Below are 24,460 nucleotides of genomic sequence, written 5' to 3' on the forward strand. Positions count from 1 at the left end.
TACTTGAGTCTTTGGGAGCACACACATCTGAAAACAAGCCAACCGTAAGCAACTGTGCAGAATGTTTGCTTCACACACAAACTAGTTTCTGCCCCCAAGAAGCTCCTTTCAATTTGTCTTTCCTCCCTGTTACACTCTTGAAACTACTAGGAAAAAAAGTCTGCTCATCCCGGGGCGGGGAAGTACAGCCCATGCCCTCTTATACAGATCCTCATAGATTTACTCCTCAACACATGCCAGGGTGGTTCTGGAATACTTCCTGTGTCGGAATTCTGAGCCATCCCTGGAGTAGTGCGGTGGGGAGGATGTCGCCTACAATCCACTCCCTAAAGTGCCTCAACACTCTTCCATATAGGTGCCCTGCTGCCCATCTGGGTTCAAATTCAGATTTGAACCAACTGTTAGGTGACCCCATTAAGCCACTTAGCACTGGAGTTTTTCACATCTAAAAAAATGTGACATATCCCCACCCTGCATACCTTATAGCACAACTGCAAGGATTAACTGAAAGGGCATAGGCTCAAGGGCTTTGAAAATGAAGCCTCTTGAATGACTTTCCAGTTTTCCTCAGACAGTTCTGGCACCTCCTCCTTCTATTTAGAAGTCAACCATTAATACTTTAGCGGCTAACTCAGAGGCCTAAACTATGATACAGGGGAGACATGTAGTAGCTCCCTAGAAGATCTGTGGGGCTTGGAGCAGTGAGGAAAGAACCAATTGAGGAAATGGGGCTTTAGGCTCTGGGATGAGAAGGGGAGAAGGGACAGCAGGGGAAGCCAGGCCAGCAGAGGTCACGAGAATTCTGCCTTCTCACTGCTGAAGCCAAAAATCTGAAGTCATTCTTGATTCTTCTTCGCCTCCTGCCCTATATCCTGCCTTCAAAATATGTCCAGAGGGTGACCACTTGCAGTGGGCTGAATAATCATCCTCCTGAAATGCACATCCACGCAGAACCTCAGAAGAGACCTTATTTGGAAATAGGGTCTTTGCAGATATAATTAAGATGAGGTCATAGTGAATTAGGGTAAGCCCTAAACCCAATGACTGGTGATGTCCTTATAAGAAGACAGATATAGAGAAATATGGAGAAGGATGCCACGTGAAGATGGAGGCAGAGATTAGAGTGATGCAGCTACAAGCCAGGGATTGCCAGAAGCCACCAGCAGCCTGAAGAGGCCACAAAGGATCCTTCTCTAGAGCCTTTAAAGGGAGCATGGCCCTGCTGACATCTTGATTTGGACTCCTGGCCTCCAAGACTATGAGAGAATAAATTTCAGTTGTTTTAAGCCTCCAAATTTTTGGTAATTTGTTACAGCACCCTAGGAAACTAATACACCCGGTCTTGTCCCTCCACTGCAAGCACCCTACCTGAGCCACCTCTGGCCTGGTCTCCTTGCTGCCACCCTCACCCCAGCACAGCTACCAGGGGGTCCCTGTTAAAACCCAAGTCTGATCACGTCCCTCCTCTGGTCGAAGCCCTCCCATGGCATTCACCTCACTCAGAGACGAACGAAAATCCTACAGCAGCCTCTGAGGCCCTACATAATCTGCCCCACCTCCTTCATACACACACTCCAGCTACACAGGGCTCCTTGCTGCTCCTCAGACATGCCAGGCACGCTTTGCCTCAGGATTTTTGATGGGCTAGTCCCTCTATCCAGAACGTTCTTTCTAGATCACTTACTCTCTTCAGTCTTTGCTGAAAAGTTACCCTTTCTGAGGCTCTTCCTCACCACCCTACTTAAGCTGCAAACCACTACCCTCTGCAGTACTCCCTTATCCCTGTTTTTATTCTACAGTACTTAACATCTTTTAAAAACAGTTTATTAATCACGTATACTGAGGGAGATAGGGAATAGAAGCTCCTTGATAATCAGGGTTTCTATTTTTTCCTCCCATTGTGATATCCTAGCACCTAGAACAGTGCCTGGTACACAAGAGGCTCTCAAACATTTGATGGACGAGTGAACAAAAGTCAAAGGTGGTGGCAAGAGGCCAGAGGCCTACAGGAGACAGCCACAAGGAGAGGAGCCTTGTAGAAGCCCCAATACTGGGAGCCTTAGCAGGGTAAGCCAGGTGAGCAGCAGGAGGAGGCAGGAGAGCTTACAAGTTAGGCAGGCAGAATACGCTAGGTGTCAAGTAGCCACTGCAGGAAAACAAGATGAAGAAAGTAGAGTGGGGTCTCTCAGCCTCTACACTTGTTGGCATTTGGCTGGATGATTCTTTCGCGCAGCTGGGGGACAGAGCTGTCCTGTGCATCACAGGACGTTTAGCAGCATCGCTGGCATTACCCACTGGATACCAATAGCATCTCCCGCCAAGCTGTGATAACCACAAATGTCTCCAGATGCTACCAAATGTCCCCACGGAGGAGGGGATGAACAAAAGCACCCCCACTGAGAACCACTGAAATCAAGTTTCAGTCTAACGAACGTACACAGCACTCCCAGAAAGCATATGCCTACAGGGGCCAGGCAAGTGACATACCTGAGCAACGTTGGCCAGGCATAAGGTAATAGGGAGTGGCTGTGACTCCAATGACCTGAAAAGTACGTGTCCCTTCTAAGACAGGTAGCCACTATCCTGCTTTTGCCAGCTTTTACATCAAGGATCAGAACTGTCAAATCCCCCAATTTTTAGCAAGAGCAGCTTCCAACCAAGATTTTTATGTGAAATACCCCGATTTTCAAAATATTGTTCGGGCTGAGAAAATACGGCTATACCAGCTTCTGCCTACAGGCCATGTCTTTGCAATCTCTGACACTGAAGCTGCCTGGAGATGAAATAAGTTGGTGGAAGGGAGATCTACTGGGAACTTGTAGTAGTAATTCAGCCATAAGGTACCTGAAACCTAGACAAGGCCTGTGAGAGTGATTATTGAGGGAAAAAAAAGGGCGGGGGGGAGGGAAGGAAGGTAAGCCCTGAATCCTAGAAACTCTTAGGATGAAACAAGACAAGCACATTAAGATAACTCCCGAAATTTTACTGAAACACAAACTTCTACACCACAAGTACAGCCACAAGCTTTGGAGAGCCCTTTTATGGCCAAAATAAATGCAGGCAGTCCCATACTTACTTTTAGAAGGCATATGAGCCTGAGCCTGTAAGACTCTAAGCCTGGAGCCTGTCCTGGACAAAGGAGTGGCCTGCACATCTTTACAATGGCCAGGAACCAGCCTAGTCCCCTGGTGGGCCTCCATCTACCATTCAGTCTACCCTGACAGCAGCCTAGGAAGTGCCCAGACCATAATCAATCTCCTCTAGGTACCAGGACAAGGAGCCCTGGTGGCTCAATGGTTAAGCACTTGGCTGCTAAACAAAAGGCCAATGGTTCAAACCCAGCAGCCACTCTGTGGGAAAAAAATGTGGCAATCTGCTTCCGTTAAGATTACAGCCTTAGAAACCCTATGGGACAGCTCTCCTCTGTTCTTTGGGGTCACTGTGAGTCAGAATTGACTCATTGGCAACAGGTTTAATGGAGGCATCAGGGCAATGTCACTGCTGAATAAAATGGTGGTTGCTTCCTGCTGCTCCAACAAACTAGTCCAGTCGCCTCCTCAAATCTCTCCTGTGACGTTCTGGACAGAAGGGCTCGACTTAACGCGGAACCACAGATGTGAGCTGGAAGGACCCTTAAACATCCTTCAAGTTGGCTCCTTTGTTTTACAGAAAACCGGGCTTGGAATAAGGCTAATTAAAATGAGCATTTTGAAGACTGCTGGAATTACAGCCCAGGGCCACTACCACAAATCCATTAGGCAGAGCTTTTGTCATCTCGCCACCATCCACATCCAATCCCTGAGCCTAGAGTAACCAGGAGGAAAAGAAGCTATGATGACACACAGCATGCTGTCAGCCCAAAGCCTATGTGGTCCGTTCACTTTAGACCACAACAAAAAGCCACCGAGCTCTAAGTTACATTTCCATTCCTGAACAGGCTTCCTGGTGGGATGCCAGCTCCTGCTGCCCCATCTGTAAAATGGGTAGAGCCACTTCTTTTGAGTGCTCTCGTGTTCCCAGAGGAAGACGTCCTAAAAGTGAAGGACGCACGTTATTGTAATTAAGTAACATGCTCATCCCATCCCAGGCATGTAGTTCCCAGCACAGTGCTAAATAAACAGCAGCAGCACCGTTCACCTCATGCGCTTACTCTATATTCTGGGTCCAGTCAAGGTCACCTGAGAAATGGTAAAGCTGTCAGAGCCACCTAATCTCACTTCCACACAGCGCTGCTTTTGTTGAGATGAATAACTGAACCTTCTGGCCAAGGAAAAAAGAGGCTGAGTGAGCAGGGTAAGAGGGGGGAAGGGGATGGACAAAAAGAAATGAGGCAGGACAATCCTCCCAATCGAAAGAAACTTCCAGACTGAAGGCAGCAGAATCCAATGGACAGCCGGTCTCCACAAAGCCACATTATGTTCCAGAGGCAAAATCCTTTTGCATCCCCTTCCCTCCCCAATCCATCCATGGGGACTAGGCACCCTCTACCATGACTGAGTTGGAAATCACCCACACTTTCCCAACACAAGTCGAATCTTCCCTTCAGCAGATCCCCGAACGGCGGTTTCAAAGATACGTGCAAAACACACGAAAAGAATTTTTAGACTGGGACCCGAGGCGTGGGAATGCAGAGCTAAAACGAAACTGCGCCAGCGTTCAGTGCTGCTGGAGGAGCCAATGGCAGCCTTGGGATGGCCACCCCCAAACTCGCTGTGTGTTAGTCAGGCTCAGCCTCCCAGAAGCGAGTTACTCTGATTTGCCAGCTGATTATCTGGAAAAGAATCCAGGGTCTAAAGGCATCTCAACTACTTGGCCATCTGAAAACACTGTAAATCAAGACACCAGACACTTTGCAGACAGAGTCCACATGAGTAGTTACAGAAGGAACGGAGTGTTTGACGGAGCCCAATTCCAGCACCTCAGAGTCAACGTCTCTCCCACAGGATGGGCACGGGGGAGGCCCTGGTTCCCAACCCCAGATCTTGAGTAGGTGCCACAGGTGGCTGAGGTCCCCAACACAACATCCTCCTGCCCTTCACTGCTCCCATAGACATTCACCCACCCGCCGCCTGGAGATGAGAGGCACCTCATTTCTCTCCCACATATGACTTCCTCATGTACCCATTAGAAGGAACTCAATTTTTGTGGAGAAAGTTCCCACATGCAGAAAACTCACACCCCAGGGAGGAATGAAGAGAGCATCATTTAGCACTTGTTGAAAGAAGACAGTACAAGAGTGATTAGCAGGGGAAGAAAACGTCTTGTCAGCTAAGAAAGTTAAACAGGAACTTTTGATTCTTACCACCCACACCCCACCCCGCCTCCTCCCCCTCAACCCAGAGGCAGTTAGGAGCCCATGCAGGACCCTCCAAGGTAGGAGAAGAGCCTGAGAAGGCAAGCGAGTGCCATGGTGGTTTGCAGGAGCTCCACCTCTGGGAATGGATTTGATGTCAAGTGTCAGCAAGTAAATTGCTATTGGCTTCTCAATAAGCAGCAGTAGTGAGCTAAGTGTTTCCCCGTATTGTACAGGCTCTCATGGACTCAATACGGCAGTATTGACAGTACAATCACACAGTAATCCAGGCTCCACTAATACCTACACTTCCTCAATGAAAATACACTTTCCACTTGGACATCAGCCCATTAGCTTTAGGCTAGAATTTCTGGCCTGCCCCCTCCCCCAGCCGCCCTTGGGCTGTAGAACTGGCATCTCGCCCCCCAAACACCCCAGGCAACATGAGCATCCAGGCCAGCATATTGTCAGGGCCCAAGCAAAAAGATAAGCAGTTAGAAACCTACTGGAAAATGCCTGATCTCCCCACCTATAAATCACCAGTGGGAAGGAAAGAAAAGTGATTCAACTTTTTAAGGATAGAAACCTCAGCAGTCACAGAGGGAAACTGATGTTCCCTTGCAAGGCAAAGATGTTCACTCTGGAAAGATCCATTCCTTCAAGTTTTCAGAGAGATAAAGAAACTCAAACTTCACCCAATGCAACATAGAAATAAAGTTACACAACCTCCACAAAGCTCCAACTATCACACCAGACACTACATTCACAAAAGGAAAATCTCTACGCCTTAGTAGACTCCGTAGGGTTGAGATCCTAGAGGGTCTGCTAATTTAATAAGAAACATTTTGCAAACGCAAGCTCTTTTTTAAAGCCATTTCTCATCCATCCTCACTTGACCATCAGAAAACCTAGAGCACGCAGGGAACGTGTTTTTATGACAGAGAACAATGAGAAACTGCAGCAACAGAGAACTGGGACTCACCCAAGGTCACACAGCTATTAACAGTAGGTTTGAGATTAGAACCTAAACTAGGAGATAGAAACCTTTTTTTTTTTTTTATAAAGAGCCAGGTAGACAGTAAATATTTTAGGCTTTGGGGCTCCTACAATCTCTGTTGCAAACATTCGACTTTGCCACTGTAGCATGAAAGTGGCCATAGACAATACATAAACAAATAAGCATGAATGTTTTCCAATAAAACTTTATTTATGGACACCAAAATGTGAATTTCACATATTTGTATGTATCATGAAATATTTTTTTGATTTTTCCCCCTTAAAAAAACATACAAATCCATTGCCATCGAGTTGATTCCAACTCATAGCAGCCCTGTAGGAGAGAGCATAACTGCCCCGCAGGGTTTCCAAGGAGCAGCTGGTGGATTTGAACTGCGAACCTTTTGGTTAGCAGCCAAGCTCTTAACCACTTTGCCACCAGGGCTCCTATTTTTTTTCCCCCTACACCATGTAACAATGTACAACCATTCTTAGCTCGCAGGCCTTACAAAAAACGGACTTGGGTTCGATTTGGCCTGTGGGCTGTAGTTTGCCAATCCCAGACCTAGACCACTGAGATACTTCTAATTATCTGTGGCTGTTATCTGCCATCAAGTCAGCCCCCAAATGATGGCAATACCATGCATAACAGATTGGAACATGGCCCTGTTCTGTGCTATCCCCATGACTGGTTATGGATCGGACTGCGGTGATCCACAGGGTTTCACTGGCTGATTTTCAGAAGTAGATTGCCAGGCCTTTTTGCTAGTGTAAGTCTGGAAGCTCAGCTGAAACCTGTTCAGCATCATAGCAACACATAAGCCTCCAATGACAGACGGGCGGTGGCTGTGCATGGGGTGCACTGGGCAGAGATCAAACCTGTGTCTCCCGCACAAAAGGCAAGAATTCTGCCACTGAACCACTAAAAAAAAAACGAAGCCCATTGCTGTCAAGTCGATTCCGGCTCATGGCAACCCTATGGAACAGAGTAGAACTGCCCCATAGGATTTCCAAGGAGTGGCTGGTGGATTCGAACTCCTGACCTTTTGGTTAGCAGCCAAGCTCTTAACCACTGTGCCACCAGGGTTCCCTGAACCACTAATGGCCCCTCCAAATATTTAGAATACCACGAAGCTTAAAAAGATCAACCACGGCCATTCCCAGTTTATAACTATCTTAACTTCCCAACTCTGTCAAAATTGCTTGAGTATCAACACTAATCATGACTACTGCTCTGAGACACTCTTTAAACAGCGCATGAAAAGTATCCATTATCACCTTTTAGCAGGAAAGCAGAGTGACACACAAAATAAAGGATATTACCCATTAGACCAGTGCTCTACTAAAAAAAAAAAAAAAAAATGTGTAGGAGTCCAAAATGTCAACATTTAATCCAAAGCAAAGATGAGAAAATAAGGGGGCAGGGAAGCTAGAATACTGGAAATGGAGCAACCAGAACACAAAGAGAACACTGACGCAATATGAAAAATGTCATGTCACTGATCAATTTGTGTGGAAACTGTCAAACGGGAAGCTAACTTGCTATGTAGACTTTCAACAAAAACACAATAAAGTATTTATTATGTATTAAAATATATATATATACCAATCATGAACCCAATCCCCAGGTATCCAAAGCAGTACAGCTGGTAACACACTGGCAGAGAATTAAGATTTCAGTAAAGCACTGCCTTTTTATGGGTATTTCGGCACAAACTTCAAACTTAAGAAACTTTCCATAAACACATGATGCATGCAAACCATTGCAGGCTTAACAGGCTAACTGCAGAAGGCATTTCCAAAAGTAGCACATGGAGAGTCCTCTTTAAATACAGCACTGGGGGATACTCATGGGAGGAATTTTGGTCTCTTAGTATTGCGTAAAGGAGCAATGGTGGTGCAGTGGTTAAAGGCTCAGCTGCTAACCAAAAGGTCGGCAGTTCGAACCCACTAGCTGTTCTGAGGAATAAAGATACAGCAGTCTGCTTCCGTAAAGATTTACAGCCTTGGAAACCCTATGGGGCAGTTCTACTCTCTCCTACAGGGTTGCTATGGGTCAGAATTGACTTTGCGGCACCGGGTGTGTGGAGTAAGAAGAAATCTGGCCAGAAAGGGTTAATGCCCTTCCAGGCTGTGATCTGATAAATGGCTGTGCAGAAAGAAGGCTCCCTCACTTTGAGATATGATGTCACTAACCTTTATTGATCCACTATCAGAGAACTTTGCTTATCTCTCTCCTGTGATATACTGCCCCTCCCGTGCTCAACTAGTGTTTAATACACTGCCGGGTGCCTTGCACTCCTCATCGCTCAACACTGCAGCGCGAGGCTGCCACGGGGGACGATGTTTTACAGCCGGGCCTTGCCAGCACAGACGACTCCGAGGACACCCAACTCCTTCCTCCTTTCAGGCTGCCAGGTCCTAACCACGCCTTGACAGGGGGCTGGGGGAGAAGATGATGGCGATTTGCCTTGTCTGAGATCCTCTCGCCTCTCTCATTTGGTTTTTTTTTTTTTTAGCAGAGTTTCAGTCCTTCACCTCAAGTTTTCCCCTTCTTTCTGTCTACCATGAAAAGACAACTGTCAGCCAACCATGTTCATATGGAAAACTGTAAGCACCTCCGAAAAGAACCCCCTATTTAGAGAAATGAGCTTCCTGTTTTTCCCATTCCCAGTCCCAAGGCTGCGAGCAACCAAAAAAAAAAAAAAATCACCAAACTCGTCACCATCAAGTCAATTCAGACTCATAGCAGCCCTAGAGGACAGAGTAGAACTGCCCCAGAGGGTTTCCACACAGTGGCTGCTGGATTTGAACTGCCAACCTTTTGCTTAGAACGGAACACTTAACCACTGCACCACCAGGGCTCCAGACTGAGAACAGGAGGTGGAAAAGGCTAGTCTTGGAGGCACGGGACAGTCATTCTAGAAGAATCATGCCAGGAGAGAAGCCAGAGAACATACCCAGGTGTGGCAGCCAGTCAGGCTCAGATTCCAAAAGATAACAGGGTTCCATGGCCCGGGGCGGCGTGATGTGAGCTGCCCCACACTAGGTTTAGCGTCGGTCCCTCCCCTCTCCCAACCCACAGGCAAACTGTGCATCATAGCCAGCCTCCACCGCACCCAAGGGTGGGGAGAGTCAGCAAGTGCCAACAGACATGGGAAGATTGTTATAACTAAAGGTGTAGAACTAAGCATCAGACAGGCTCCCCTCCTCCTTACCAAGCCTGGCCCTCAAGCACCTCAGAGGGACTCTCAAGTTCAGCCAAGACACTCATCTCTTGCTCCCTGCAGCCTCCAGTGAACATGGCTTTGCTTCTCCTGCCCCATCCCTGGGAACATGGCAGTGGGCTGCCAGAGAAAGTCAGCAGGCCCTTCCAGGGCTCCAGGGCACCCAGAATTTGCCTAATTGAACATTAACAAGTTGCAACAATAAAGTTCCTCTGTTGTGAGCGAGAAATCTTTTCGGCAACAACAACAGAAGTCTTGTTACAAACTGCTCTCAAAGCCAGGCTTCAGCCTCGACAGGTGTGAACAAGATTTAAACACCTCCTACAATACAATGCAATCCAAACAAAGGGGAAAGTCAATCCCAACCTCCTGGGGTTTCTCCTTGTTTAACATCTCCTTCACTCACTCAGCCCAAAGGAGCCAACTGAAGGCATAGACAGGCAGTCTTCAGCCCCAGCTACGAAGGTAACCTCAGCAACCCCGAAGCGGGCTTCCTTCACTAACTTTGGGGCATGCCATCTCGGCTGTCCTTCCCATGGTTCTACAAGGCCTCTGCTATAAAGGAAAAAAAAAAAAAAAAGGAGAGGCCTTTTAATGCCTGGTCCCTAATTCACCTTCCATTCCCTCCCGATCTCAGCAGAACCAGCCAACCAACTCACAGATAGGTTTCCATCTTATCTGACCCTAGTTCATTATCAAAGGAGCCCGGGTGGCGCAATGGTTAAGCACTTGGCTGCTAATGGAAAGTTCGACAGTTTGAACCCACCAGCTGCTCTGTGGGAGAGAGATGTAGCAGTCTGCTTGGAAACCCTATGGGGCAGTTCTACTCTATCCTATAGGGTCACCATGAGTCTGAACAGATAACGGATATCAACTATTCCCATGAGGTAAGAAGAAGAGGAAGAAGGTAGAGTGAGAAAGAGACAAGGCTCAGAAATACCTGGATGCCTCACTTCACCTCAGTTGCCCTGAGCTCCCTGATCACAGTGTATGAGGCTTTCTTTCTACCAAAGGGAACAAACATACCTCCTAACGCTTCCTTCCTCAAACCCGCAGAGAGGGAATAGGATTCCAGGACTAGATTTTTCACATAATATTTTTAAGTGCTGCTTAGAGGTAGTAACACATGAGAAGAGTGTGTTGGACAAGGGAAGGAATTATCCCACCCATTGATTTCTCGCTCTGGAGTATTGGAGAGAACACACAGCATTTATCTGGAGATTTCATCCCAAAGCCAACCACATAAATGGGACTTGAAAGGAGCTTATCGGACAAACAATCTGCTCAAATCGCCACCACTGAAAGTGGGAATCCCAGTAGGGAACTCTGTGAGTCCCATTGTTCCTGCTCCGACATCTCTAAGCAGTTGTTATTGTTACCCAGCTTCAAACGAGTGAGTGAGAGGGCAGAAAGGGGAAAGACAGAGAGGAGACCATGGGCAAAAGTTACAATGGACAAAGAAATTAATTCTCTTTCCCTCGTTCCTCTGCTCCAATGAAGAAAATGCAAAACGACAACAAAACAAAACAGGAAAGGGGAGGAAAAAAAAAAAAAACCAGCTTGCACGTGGACATGCCTGCAATCATTCCTATTTCTTGGCACTCCTTTTCCAAACTCTTAAGCATGTTTTTTTTTTAATAAGTGATAAACACTAACAACCCAGCTTTTAATCCCGACTCTCATACTCTCCCAGTGTGAGAGAAAGGCTGTCAACAATGTTTTAAAAGTCAAAGATAGCCATAAAATATATGCAGTAACCCCAATACCAGCTATTCTCAAGTTTCTCTATCTCCAGACTTGGAGTAATTCCAAAGCAAGGGTTTAAGAGTGGCCTGCAGAACTGCTGTAAAGTATACATCACCACTACAATGGAATTTGTTCTTCCGAAATTTTTACTAATGAACCTTGTAGCATGAAAATAGATTCTGTACGAGACATTAACTTGGCTCTTTTTCTCCCATGTTCCCCTTTCTTCTACCAGATAGGCAAGACAATTGCCCCCGGCCCCTTGGAAAGAGAGCAGCCTGCTCATAATTTAAAAAAAAAAAAAAAAGGTTCAAAGGATCAAGTCCCTTTTCCAGGTAGCTGGGAGGATGTAATTGGTGAGGCAGGAGATTAGAAATATCGGCAGCCTCTAAGTAAGACTTTAATTTACTGGCAGATCAATAGAGCCGGGGTTATATTGGCAAAGTGTCTACAGCTCTATTGACTCACGCAATGCCTCTTATCAATTTATCAGAAATCTGGAAGTCAGAAGATATTGTCTAAAGGGAAGAGAGAAAAAAGGAGAGACAGGGAGCATGAGACAAGAGTCAGAACAGTTTAGAAACTGGGGTCTCCAAGACTAACTTGGTGCGAAGTTTTACACCAAGGTGCCCACTGCAAAGGAAGCAATAGGACATAAATCAGAGCTAACCTGCCCCCTCGACATGACCCCGCAGCCCCCCTCGGCCTTCTCATGTGATTCTGTTTTCCATAAACCTTGGATTCTCCGGCGGGGGGGCGGGGGGAGTCCTACCAAAGCAGAAGCTGGTTTTATTAGCAAGGAGCAACTCCTTCCTTTGGGTTCAATGAGACTTGTCTAAGTTGCAGGCAGTTCACATGCCCTTTTTCCTGCATTCTAGTGCCTCTCCAACGCCACCTCAGAAGGATTCTTAGTCTCAGTTTCCTTTTCAGCAATCCATAAAAAGATTTTTTTAAGTAAAAGGGTATCTACCCCAGCATCCCAACACTCCCAAGAGGTCATGAAGGATCTATCAGCCTAACCGTGGCAACTCAATCTCAAGAAAGGTACTTAAAGGAAAATATAATCAAGTTCTATAAACCATCACGCAAGGATATAAAGCAGTTTTCACAAATAATTAATTCTCATTTGAGAGGGTTTTGAAATATCCCAGATACATGGCAAAAAAAAAAAAAATGTGATGGGAAGAAAGTAAATACTAACGCATTAGCGAATATAAATGTCCACACCAAGGAAGGAACACCATATGAAGAAGTTTCTGAGTGTTTCTATTAAATGACTCTAGGGGACAAGTTGGGAAGGAAACAGAGGATTTGGGGCACCGCCGTATCAGGAAGCTGAAGGGAAAAGCATTTTTATTTGGTTTGGAGGAACCATGACCTGCTTTGGACGACCCATTTTGGGCCCTGCCTCATACAACAAATTTCTGTTTAATTGCTGTTTTGCATTTCGTTGAGACATCAAGTAAACAGTACTTAAGTGTTTCCAGACAAAAACAATAACTCACTAATGACTAAGACACTGCTAATTAAAATGCCCCTGTGATGGCGTGACTGGACTCAGAGCCACCACAGGGAACAGAACTGCCCAGGCCTTGAATGCAGGAACCAGAACACAAACATACAGCCAAGGTGACTTCCAGGTCCTTCCTCTGCAGGTTACAGTGGCCCACTGGTTGAACCTCCTCAGCTCAAGAAGAGGCCTCCTTATTGGGTCTGGGTTTCTGGGGTGGAGCCGAGTGAAAAGATGTGGGGTAGCGTTGAGGGCACTGAGATTTCAGAGGGACCATCAGCTCCCTTACAGCGTAGATTCTAGAACCTTCTGGGTCAAGTCACCTGGTGTGGCACTCAAGACTCTGAGTTTCATGACCTCCTAAAGAGGGGGAAATACACACACACACATACGTCCTCTAAGAGAGAGAAAGCAAGATGATGTGTTAAACGGATAAAAAGGACCCTTTCTTAGTGACCGCACTCCTTATTGTGAAAGAATTCCAAAAGTATAACTTCCTGATGGCCCTTAAAAAAAAATAAAAAGATTCAGAAAGAATGAAACAAAGATATAAACTAGTATTTTAGATCTGTGCTAAAGTATTAGTTTAACCCAAAAGTCAAAATTCCCAAGCACATGTAACAACGTAACGGGAACACAGAAAACTTCTTTTCCTCCTCAAACAAAAGATCAAAACAACTACACTTCCCCATAACCACAAACTTTCCTTTTCTACTCTCTTTAACTTTTAGTCCTATATCACTTTTTAAATCTCAGCATTAAAAAGAAAAAGGAGGTGTCCCGGAGTCCTCAATCTTGCACAGGCCCTTATCTTACTACCGGGCAGCTTAAAGACCTGCTAGTTACAAACAGGAGGGGGTGGGGAAAGTCATTGAAACCGCAGGGGCCTAATGCCCATTTGTATTCACACTCAGACCCTTTAGGTATATAAAACTGGAGAGGCTGAGCTGTTTACATTCACCTAATGCTCAAGTAAACAAATCAGAGCCCCCAGTCAGAGGAGTTCCCAGGCAGGGCTGCGGCCAGATCCCCTCACGCAGGAGAGAGACGGGAAAAAGGGAGGAAGACAATGGCGCTCCTCAGCCCTAAAAACAGCGGCGAGCTCTCCTTCCTGCCCTGCCCCAGCTTCTCCCCAAGCCTGAGCCCTCCTTGACCCTGTGTGGCCTCCAAGGGCCGCAAAAGCATCCAGAAATGCCCAGCACGCCCCTCACTCGAGACAGCAAGAAGGCATAAGGGCGAAGGGAGCTGGCCAACTTGCCCTCGCTGGGCACAACAGCACATTCTAAACTACCAGGCCGAGAAAGGGAAACTGCCCCTCCAGGTCCAGGTGCCACCACCTCCACAGAGAGGGAACCACAGCCACTGTGACATCACTGCCCTGCCCCCCCCCCTCCAGCCCAGGATTCCTGCCAGTGCCTCCACAAGGAGGGGGAGGGAGGAGAAAGGAGGGGGAGTAAAGGCAGAAAGGCACCCCACGTCTGACCCAGGGCGAAACCGCTCTCCCTTTCCAGGCACCTCCAGAGGTTAGCCCTCGACAATTCTTGTTATCCGAGAACTGCTGCTTACAAGAGCCCCCAGCTCCCTCCTCCGACTTCCCGAAAGCTCCCTCCCCTCCCCCAGGATCATGGGGTCTTGGCAGAAGTGAGTGAACCAGGAGCTGTTTGATGTCCCAGCCCAAGGCCTGATCATATCCTCTAAAACTTGAACAGTTTCAACTTGACTGGGAAGAGGAAAAAAAAAGGGGGGGGAGGGGAGTGAGGGTCTTTGGCTCTCCTTTTAAATGCAGATTTGAACTTTTCACCCGGGGTCAGACAGCTGCAATACCCTGTCCCCAACAGAGGCCGGCGCCGGGGCCCACTCCACCTCACACTTTCACAGTTTTTTTCCTGCCCGCGCAGGAGGCCAGCCTGGTAAAGGAATTAGAGACCTCCCTCCCAAAAAATCCAAACCCACACCCACCTCTCAGCTTACCAAGCACACAAACGCCTCTGCCCTCCTGCAGGAGGCCATGGATCTGCAGAGGCTGGCTGGGAGCCCTGGGAACAGCAATGGGTAAGGAAGACTGTCCTTATCACAGACACTGATGGAAGGAGGAAGGCTTAGATCAATCGTGAGAAACCACGCTCTGAGAGAAGGAGCACCTATGTGGGACACATTTCACAGTCACTCTTAGCAGAAGCCGGTGGACAGCTTTCCGTGTGATTTTACAAATAAGAGCTGCAATGTTAGCAGCTCAGCTTTGAGAAGAAGTCACTTCATGAGTGAACAAGAGAAAATGTTAATAGGCTTTTTTTAAGAAAAGCGTTGGCTGGGACCTCTTCCCCCTATTATATCCCCAATCCTTGCATGCAAGGCTGTGTCTGATTTTCCCTTGTCACTCTCTGTCCCTCCTTTTCTCCTCCTCCAGAAATGCCCACTGGGCCTAGACTAGGGAAAGTAGTTTCTATTTTGTGGCATCAAAACAAGGCAAGAAACCAGACTCCACATAAACACAAAGAGAAGAAAAGTGATTTCTTAAGTTATTGTCCTTCTCCACAGACCCTTCTCTGATTGGAAATCAGCTGTCAATGAAGATACTGGGATTGGGGGCCTCACCAACAGCAGCTGCACCCCCTCAGCCCTGGACCGACCACCCTGGGAACAGAGGGGAAACTGCCCAGTGTAAAGTCTGAGATTCATGTCCCAATCCTACCACAAACCAGCAAGACACAGTGGCAAGAGTGGAAAAGATGGCTTCTAGAGGCCCCGTGCAGCCCTGCCAGTGTGTGATTTCTCAAATAAAGAAGGGGTGACATATAAAGTGATAGGACAATTTTAGTAAACACACCAGAATTCACACCAGTGAGAACTGTCCTGCCCTTGAGAGTTTGGGCCACACTGCCACCACTGGAAAGACCTATCACACCAGGCGAATACCTCCAGCTCACACCTGCTTCTCATGAAGCAGATTACAGAACACACTTGCACACTGAGGACCCCACTGTTGCCTCCTAACTCCATGAAGAAGTCAGGGGAGCCAGGCAGTTTTTACAAAAGAAACTGTGTAGACTGGGTCTGTACCCCTAAAATCCCAGTAAACATAAGTAGCTGGCCACAAGAGACGATGGGTGACATCTACAGAATGTCTCAGAAGAGCCAAGGACACCATCCATACCCTTTATTCCAGACCTACACCGTCCAGCAAGGAAGCTGCTGGCCTCATGTGGTGACTGAACACTTCAAGTGTGGCTAGTGTCAAAGACAGACGGGATTTCAAACGCTTGATACAAAAACCAGAATGTAAAGAAAGTATTTCATTCCGAGCTTTCTTTATGTTGATTATATGTTAAAATGATAACATTTAGATACACTGGGCTACATAAAACAGATTATTAACTCCACCCATTTCTTTTAAAGTTTGTAATGTGGCTACTAGAAAAGTTAAAATGGCAAGTGTGGCTCCTGGAACTGTACTTCGATTGGTCCGCGTTGTTGTGGAACCTCAGCCTGTCTTTCAAACTTCACAGGCAGCCAGAAGCAAGTTCTTAGCATGACTGGCAAAGAATTGACTTCTGTTATTTGGAACATCCCCCTAAAGCTACAATGTTCCAACTCCCAAAAGATACTTCTAATAGTGCTGAATAATCTTAGTACCCAAAGAACCCCTGGCCAAGTTAAAAGAGTTAAGAAAAAAGGTGGAAGGTCAGTGTGTGTTAGAAGCTCAATTGAGTGGCCCACCTCTCTCAAATTTTATCAATTACTTCTGAGCCCCATGCTTTGCTTCAAAAAAATAATTTTAAAAGTTGTCTATTGTGGTTTAACATAAGGATTACTTACTACAAGGGCTGTCTCCAACTCTAGTTTTTCTTACTATCAAGAGCACATTTCTTCCTTTTAATTGCCCTTCCCATAAAATATGCCCAACACACACACACAGACACACACAAAGTAAAATGGGAATGGGATGGGAAGGCAGAGGAAGGGGCAAAGAACAGTCTCCTTTCCTATTAGAAAGTGCCCATCCCATCACTGGGGATCACAGGACAGTCTCATTCCTCTATGTAAATGAACTTTTTAGCCACGTCCTCAAAGAAGAAAAGCCGCACAGATGCGGAAGGCCGTCCTGGGGCACACAATTACAGCCATTTGCATTCCTCTAGCAGCCGGATTAGCCCAGGAATGTGCTTTGCAGCTTTGTGGGGGGAAAAGGAGTTAGGAAGAAAGGAATGGGGGGGGGGGGGTAGAGGTATTTTTCCCTCGTCTGTCCATCCAAAGCTCTATGATATACTTCCACTTCTATGAGAGTCAGAAAGTGGAAACAACTCCTGCTCAGGCTTTCTTAAGAGGGGGAGGTTGAAAAGGCCAGGGGAGGGGGAGGGGGAGCAGGAGGAGGGGGAGTGGAGAGGCCACAGGAGGGAGGGGGCTTCATGTATTAGGGAAACTGCCCCTCCAGGCTCTTTGATCCCCTCGGTCGCTAGGAGAAACCAACTTTTCTCCTTGGGTTAATCAAAACCAAATTACTCAGGAATGTGGCAGGACAGGTCTGAGCTTCCAGGTCCCTTTGTCTTTGAGGATTTAAAATGAAAAAAAAAAAATAATAAATTTTTAAAAGCAGATGGCAGTGGCTTATGGAACAGTAATGTGAAAAGTCTAAAGAAGGAGCCGTGGGCCACATCCCCCAACCCGCACCCCCGCCACACACACACACAAAAGATACCCATAAACCTTTTCATCAATCTATGGCCTAAGAAAAAAGAATTTTCTAATTGTAAATTAAATCCAAAAATTAGAAGAAAGAGCTCTTCATTTTATCCTTCCTGGACTCAAGACTTCCAAAAACTATACCATGTCAAAGTCCAAATAAGAACAACATAAGATTTAAGCAACACCCAAGTGCTGCAACTCCGTTATCAATTATTAAAAGTAAAGACCAGGTTAGCTCAAGAACACACTATGTCAAGAACAAAGTCTGGGAATATTGCCCAGCGCACGGTTCTTCTCTGGGAACACTGTGTAGGAAGGAGGAGTATCTAGTTGCTATTCAAATTCCTCAATCAAATTCCATGGTGACGTTTTACAATTTTGGCTCTCTTTATAAGAAAGGCAGCTTTTAGAGAATGGCTGAGTTTAGGGATGAAAGACTCCCATTGGGCAAAAGTTTCAGAAAACTCTGGGACTCGCCATTCAAAGCTGTCCTGTTTACTAAGAAAGAGCTGGGTGTGATAGCTAGCCAGTTTCAATAAGTCAAGAGGCAACAGGAAAAGGGTGACCTCAAAGATGAAAGAAACCTGGGGCTCAGAGCTATATTAAGGCCTCCACACCTCCTCCCTAGCTCACATTTTGGCAGGCTTGTGGCATAGTACAAGATGTGAGCCCGCACTCCAGGCTATGGAAAACTCTAGAAGGCAACAGCCCAGTGTGAGTTGTCATGAGGGACAGCGGGGAATGACACATCGCAAGGCACCCAGTAGCAGAAGGAAGAACAGCTCTTTGTGGATTAAGCCGCTATGCTTTATTACAAAACCTGATGAGTCCAAAATTTAAAAAGTAATAATAAAAAAAGATAAGCTAACAAGAGTGCCACCAGTTAAGCTACAGAACCTAAACTCAAAAGATAAAGTGAAGCCAACCCACAGCCATGACTACCAGCTTGCCATAAATTGTAACTGCCCTCAGGCATGTGGTTATCTGGGAGGCTGGACTAAAGTAACTTTTAAAATACTCTTTACCTTATCTTTAGGCTCACACATGTGTACAAACAAATACATCACTGGTCTTACATCTCTGCCATTAGTATTCCATTTAGACTTTCCAAAACAAGGTCATTTCAGCAGGCTCTTCCCCTATTTCTGGTCACAGCTGTGGACTTTCACCTCCTTCTCCAACAAAAGAGACCTTGTACACAAAATTAACCCAAACCCTTAGTCTAGCACAAACTTCTGCACGGTATGAGAGAGGATACTGAGCCATTGGAGTATTTGCCCTCCCAGGCCCGGCCCAGGGCGCTGCCCAGAGGGCCTCCCGCACAGAGACTGGGGGAGCTTCCCCAGAGATTAGAGGCCAGCTCCCTGGCCTCTGCTCCATGCTGCAGCTGGGCAGCCAAGGCCCTACCTTTCAGAAAGTAAACACAAAGCTTTTTTTTTTTTTTTTTGAGAGAAGAAAAACTTTTCTCCCTGACTCTGTAATCATAAAAAATGGCCTGACTTCATGGCTGGAAAAGGCCAGAATCATCCTAGAGCTGGGTTGTCCAGTATGGTGGCCGCTAGTCGTGTGTGGCTACTGAGCCCTGGAAATGTGGCTGGCGTGAACTGTTGAACGAGTAATATCGTGGCTATACTGGGCTGCACAAAATACATTTTAAACTTAATTCCACCTACTTCTTTCACTTTTTGTTAACGTGGCTACCTTGAAAATGTACAATTACATATGAAGTTTATGCTGGACTTCCACTGGACAGCGCTGTGGAGGATGTAAATGTCACAATCTCAAACACGACCCCATTACCACGTTCTAATAGCAACATCTCGTATCACGCAGGTCAAACCTGAAGCTCACAAGTCCACCCAACTCTATGCTGTAGCAAGTACATTTCACTTAAAGGGGACCTATGAGTCTGCCATCTTTTTACTGAGACAAATACAACCTCTATCAACTGTGGATGATTTTGGCCACCCCCCACCCCCCACCCCCAAGACAGTGTTTGATTCCTGGACACATTTTTGATCATCGCAACTTGAGGAAGGGGGTGTGAGATTCTACCGGTAGACGGCAGGGATGCTGCTAGACACCCTAGAATGCACAGGACGGCTCCCGTGTCAAAGAATTATCCAACCCCAAGTGTCAAAAGTGCCAGCTGGCCACGACTACCTCTGAGGTCACTCAAGCACACTTCTAATACTCAGATTTCTAGGTGCAGGGGGCTAAATGCAAAATGGTTTCTCTCCAGGGCTCATAACTGATTTAAAAAAAAAAAAGTTTCAGTGGTATAAATATTGGTGGAAAACAAAAATTAAAATAACAAAACTATAATCTGTTTCTCACCAGACCTGGGATTGAGTATCAAGGGTTGATATGTCTGGGCAGCTGTTTTTCAAACTAGTAAGTAAAAATCAGGTTTGCAGCTCAAAGCCTTGTGAGCCATGGGAGCCCCTACAGGATACGCAAAGCTTCTAATGGAAGATTCGAATGGGGCAAGTCACTAGCACGCCCAGCTCCCCATGCCTAACCACATGATTACACAGTGAGGCCCGGGTTCCTGTGACAGGCGACAGCAGTGAAGGAGCTGGTGACCAGGCCTGCAAGTACAGGAAGGGGACCAGGAACGGACAGGAGGCAAAGACAAGAACTCAGGGCTGAATGAGAACAGCCCCTTCACAGAGCCAGGCTGGGAGGCAAAGCAAGGTGGGGGATGGGGGGGAGAGGAGGCACATGATAATTAACTCAGCAAGTTGATAGTATTTGCATATAAATGCCTCCACAAATCACTACAAACAAGCCAGGACAAGTCAGGCCTATTAGCATATACAAGCCAGCCCAAGAAGGCCTCTCTAGGTGGGTCATTGAGTCGGGCTGCTCACTTAAAAGGCCGCCTGCCAGCTTGGGAGGTGGGGGCACATGAGGGAGAACTGGGCGGCACGGGGCACACTGTATCTGTTTCAGACCCTTTCGCTTTTGAACGCAGTTGCAGGATGTCAAAAAAAGCTGGCTTTACTCCCAGGCCATAAAGGAAAAGCAGAAGAAATGCTGGCCCTTTTTAGTGTACTTCTTCCTGGTGTCGGGAAACAAAAGATAGCAGAGGTCATCAGCAGAAACAACAGGCAAAAGGATATGGGGGTGGGAACTAACATTTGTAGAGAAGCTACTCAACATGCCAAACTCTGTAAAGCCCTGCTTTCTATTTCATTCCATTTCCACTAGAAATGTGAGATATTATGCCCATTTTACAGTTGAAGGAAATGAGGCTCAGAGACATTAAGCGCCTGGTCCAAAGTCACACAGCTAGGCCAGAGCACAGCTGGGCCTCAGAGTGAGACCTGGCTGGTGTCTGGTGCCCATGACCCCAGCTGGTTATTAGACAAGAGAGGAGCAAGGTCTATAGCAGACTGAGGGTAGGCTCTGTCTTCCCTAAAAGCAGCATCTTTGGATTCATTTCTGCTTCTCCTGTGACACTGAGTGTGAACAACAGAACCCCCATTCAGGGCCTGACCCTGAAATGGACCATACTTTGGTTTATGTTGTAATTATTTCACTTCTACAACCAATGAGGAAGGCTTCATTCCCTCCAGGCAGACACTTGAACTCTGTGCCAGAATTTCCTCTATGACCCAATTTCTCCACTGTGTGGACAATTGTTACAGCTTCCCCCGCATGGGCAAAAGAAATTGATGGCCCTTTCCCAAGAGGTTTAAAAGTTGTTTGCTCTCCCCAAAGATAATTCTAGGTTTCATACCTGTTGAAGGAAAAGTCAGCTCTAACTTCCTCTTTGAAAAGGGTGCAGAGGAAGGGAACCACTACTTTCATTTCTGCCATTCTCTACCTGGAGCTACATTTTAAGAGTGGGTAAAATACCAAAAAAGAGTTGACCCTTTTCAATCATGGTATTGGAGAAGAATATCGAATATACCATGGACTGCCAAAAGAACGAACAAATCTGTCTTGGAAGAAGTGCGGCCAGAATGCTCCTTAGAGGCAAGGATGGCGAAACTGCATCTTACATACTTTGGACATGTTGTCAGGAGGGACCAGTCCCTGGAGAAGGACATCGTGGTTGGCAGAGTACAGGATCAGCAGAAAAGAGGAAGACCCTCAACGAGGTGGATTGAGACAGTGGCTACAACAATGAGCTCAAGCATAACAACGATTGTAAGGATAACGCAGGACCGGACAGTGTTTCGTTCTGTTGTGCATAGGGTCGCTATGAGTAGGAACTGACTCGGTGGCACCTAACAACAACATCAACAACAAAATACTTTCTTATGGGTGAGCAAGCTTGATGGACCCAGATAAAATGTATTCATGTAGTCAGGTGCACAGCGTAAGTCTTTATCAATGTCTGGCTCTTGGCAATAATTACGCCTGAATATAAAAGTGGTACCATTCTAGAACCTGGCAGAACAGAGATGGCATTTAAAAGTAGTTATGTTAGTGGTGGAAACCCTGGTGGTGTAGTGGTTAAGTGCTATTATGGCTGCTAACCAAAGGGTCAGCAGTTCGAATCCGCCAGGCACTCCTTGGAAACTCTATGGGCAGTTCTACTCTGTCCTACAGGGTCGCTCTGAGTCAGAATCGACTCAATGGCACTGGGTTTGGTTTGGTTTTGGTTATGTTAGTGGTGACATCAACCTCCTAACACACACTCAAATCCATGAGCCTCTGCCTTGTGCATCCAGAAACTGACCTGACACTTCGGCTTTGACGCTTTAACAATGATGCAAACGTTCCACGGAGAAATAGCGGAGCTGCTACAAGGAAGGCAAAAAGCACCCCCAACAACCCAAATGTGCATAAAGAACCAAGGCCCTGAGCCGAAGAGTACTTTAGGAAGCGGGGCCTGGCATAGTGAAAGAGGCTTGCATTTTTTCTTGAACAGTTAAGAAAAACTGTTTAAAAAAAGAAAAGTTGCTGAGAAAGAGGGAAAAAAGAAAAAAAGCACACGCGTGTTCTTTAGCAGATTTCCACTGGACAAAGATGTCAGGAAGAAAAAAGTTGTCCAAAATAGGCCACTCAGAAACTTTAATAAGTGCAGGACACAAATAACTTCATGTCTACACATATGGACTTTTTATAGACTTACAGGAGTTTAAACTCTTTGGAAAAATAACTTTCTATACACTGAAGAGAGATCAATAAGGGGGACTCCCATATTTGAACAGGCACTTACATGACTTTTGGGGGCGGGGGGGGGAGTGCTGGGCTGAAATTAAACACCAAATTAAGCCCCTTGGCCTTTTCTTCACTCAGCTAATCTGACACCAGTCTCTCCACTGAGGAGATTCAAATGAGAAGACAGCCAGCCACCTCAGAGCTGGAATTTTAATACTGAAATGCAGAGGCTAACAGAAATGTGCATGGAAAATAGTTCTCATCTAAAACTCAACCAATATACTCAAGAATTTTCCTCCAGTCACATTCCCAGATGAAATCAGGAACAACCAAGAAACGCTGATCTGTTAGTTACCCTGAAAGACCTTGAGGTAGTCCAGCCCTTTTCACCCAGTGAGAAGCCTAAACCTTACCACCTCCCCAGCTTACAAGCCCCATCGTGCTTCTTGTTGTTGTCAGCTGCCATCAAGCTGGACTCCAACTCATGGCAACCCCATGCACAATGTGATCAGACCATTGTGATCCACAGGGTTTTCACTGATTTTTTTTAAGGTAAGTCACCAGGCCTTTCTTCCTAGTCTTCGTCTGGAAGCTCTACTGTTCAGTATCATAGCAGCATGCAAGCCCCCACTGACAAGACAGGTTGTGGCTGCCCATGACATGCACTGGCCACAACTGAAGCTGGTCTCTCACGTGGAAGGCAAGAATTCTATCACTGAACCACTTCTGCCCACAAGTACTCAGCACCACACTCTTTAGCTAACACACACGAGTGCACATGCATGTACACATGTGCACATGTGTGTGTGCACACACACACAAAGGGAAGGAAGCCTGAGCAGTCACTAACTCCTGCCTCCAGAAGCGCAGAAGGTAGGGCAAGTCTCATTCCAAGATCAAAGGCTTGTGGCTGAAATCACTTTCAGGACAGCGTGTGAAATCAGCAGCAGATGAAAATTCCACCACTACGTCTTTTCATATAGTCTGAAGGAGCCAGTTTTCCTAGTTCCAGTCAGTCTCCCTACAGATGACTGAAGATACTCCATAAATCCTCAACTGATGCCTCAAAAGACCCACTTAAAATTAAAGACAAGATAATCATTTAAGAAAGCCTTTAAGGCCATTATGTGATTAGCTTCCTCCCTGAAATCAAGCAGAATAGAAGGCCAGGGGAAGCCCAGGGCTACCCCATCTTCCCCAGGAGCTGCCTGCCAGGGGTTTCAATGGTTCTGGTTCCAAACCAGCAGGGAGCAGGGGGAGCACGTGTTTTGCCCCTCCTATTCCTCTCTTCTCTGGGAGCCTCTCAGACCCAATTGCAGGCAGGGAAGAAGGTGCACAAATCTTGGAGGCAGCGCATGTGTTAATCTCACAGTTCAAAGAATGAGGAGCTGAGCCACCTAAGACCCTGTTCCCCGACCCCCCCACCCCACCCTCCAGGACACAGGAGGTGAGCTAAGGCCTCTCTGGAGTGGTGCACATCAAACCCCTATGCATTAACCCTTGTGCTGACAAGACTTCATGATGACCCTACACTGGGAAGGGAGAAGGGCTCACCCAAAGGCAGCTAAAGCCCAGGCCTTTTGCTAAGAGGCCCTGGCTGGGGTTAAAACCAACAAAACGTAAGTCTAGCTCTGAAAAGGAGCTGAATTTGCTACCAAGCAAACTTTCTACATCTCTTCTCCCATTTCTTTCTCACCCTTTTTATCCTGCAAAGGCAAGACACTCCAGGAATTAAGAGCCAGAGAAAGGCAGAAATATCACCCGCAAAGTCGCCTTTCAAAGTTACAAGTAAGAAGTCAAGGCACCTTCCTTAGGCAAAGCACTCTTGGGAGTAGCTGCTAGGTCACCACCTTCTCCTCACCATCTTGCCCCCTGTTCCAAAGGATG

General features: G+C 46.6%; 1 protein-coding gene across 10 annotated transcripts in view; it reads right to left on the bottom strand.

The window, feature by feature from the left end:
* The window catches only part of ZFHX3 (zinc finger homeobox 3), a 288,226-nt gene that overhangs the window by 249,410 nt on the left and 14,356 nt on the right, over positions 1-24,460 (bottom strand). The window lies entirely within an intron of this gene.

The sequence above is a fragment of the Loxodonta africana genome, chromosome 21, assembly GCF_030014295.1.
Source record: "Loxodonta africana isolate mLoxAfr1 chromosome 21, mLoxAfr1.hap2, whole genome shotgun sequence".
Classification (NCBI taxonomy): Eukaryota; Metazoa; Chordata; class Mammalia; order Proboscidea; family Elephantidae; genus Loxodonta; species Loxodonta africana.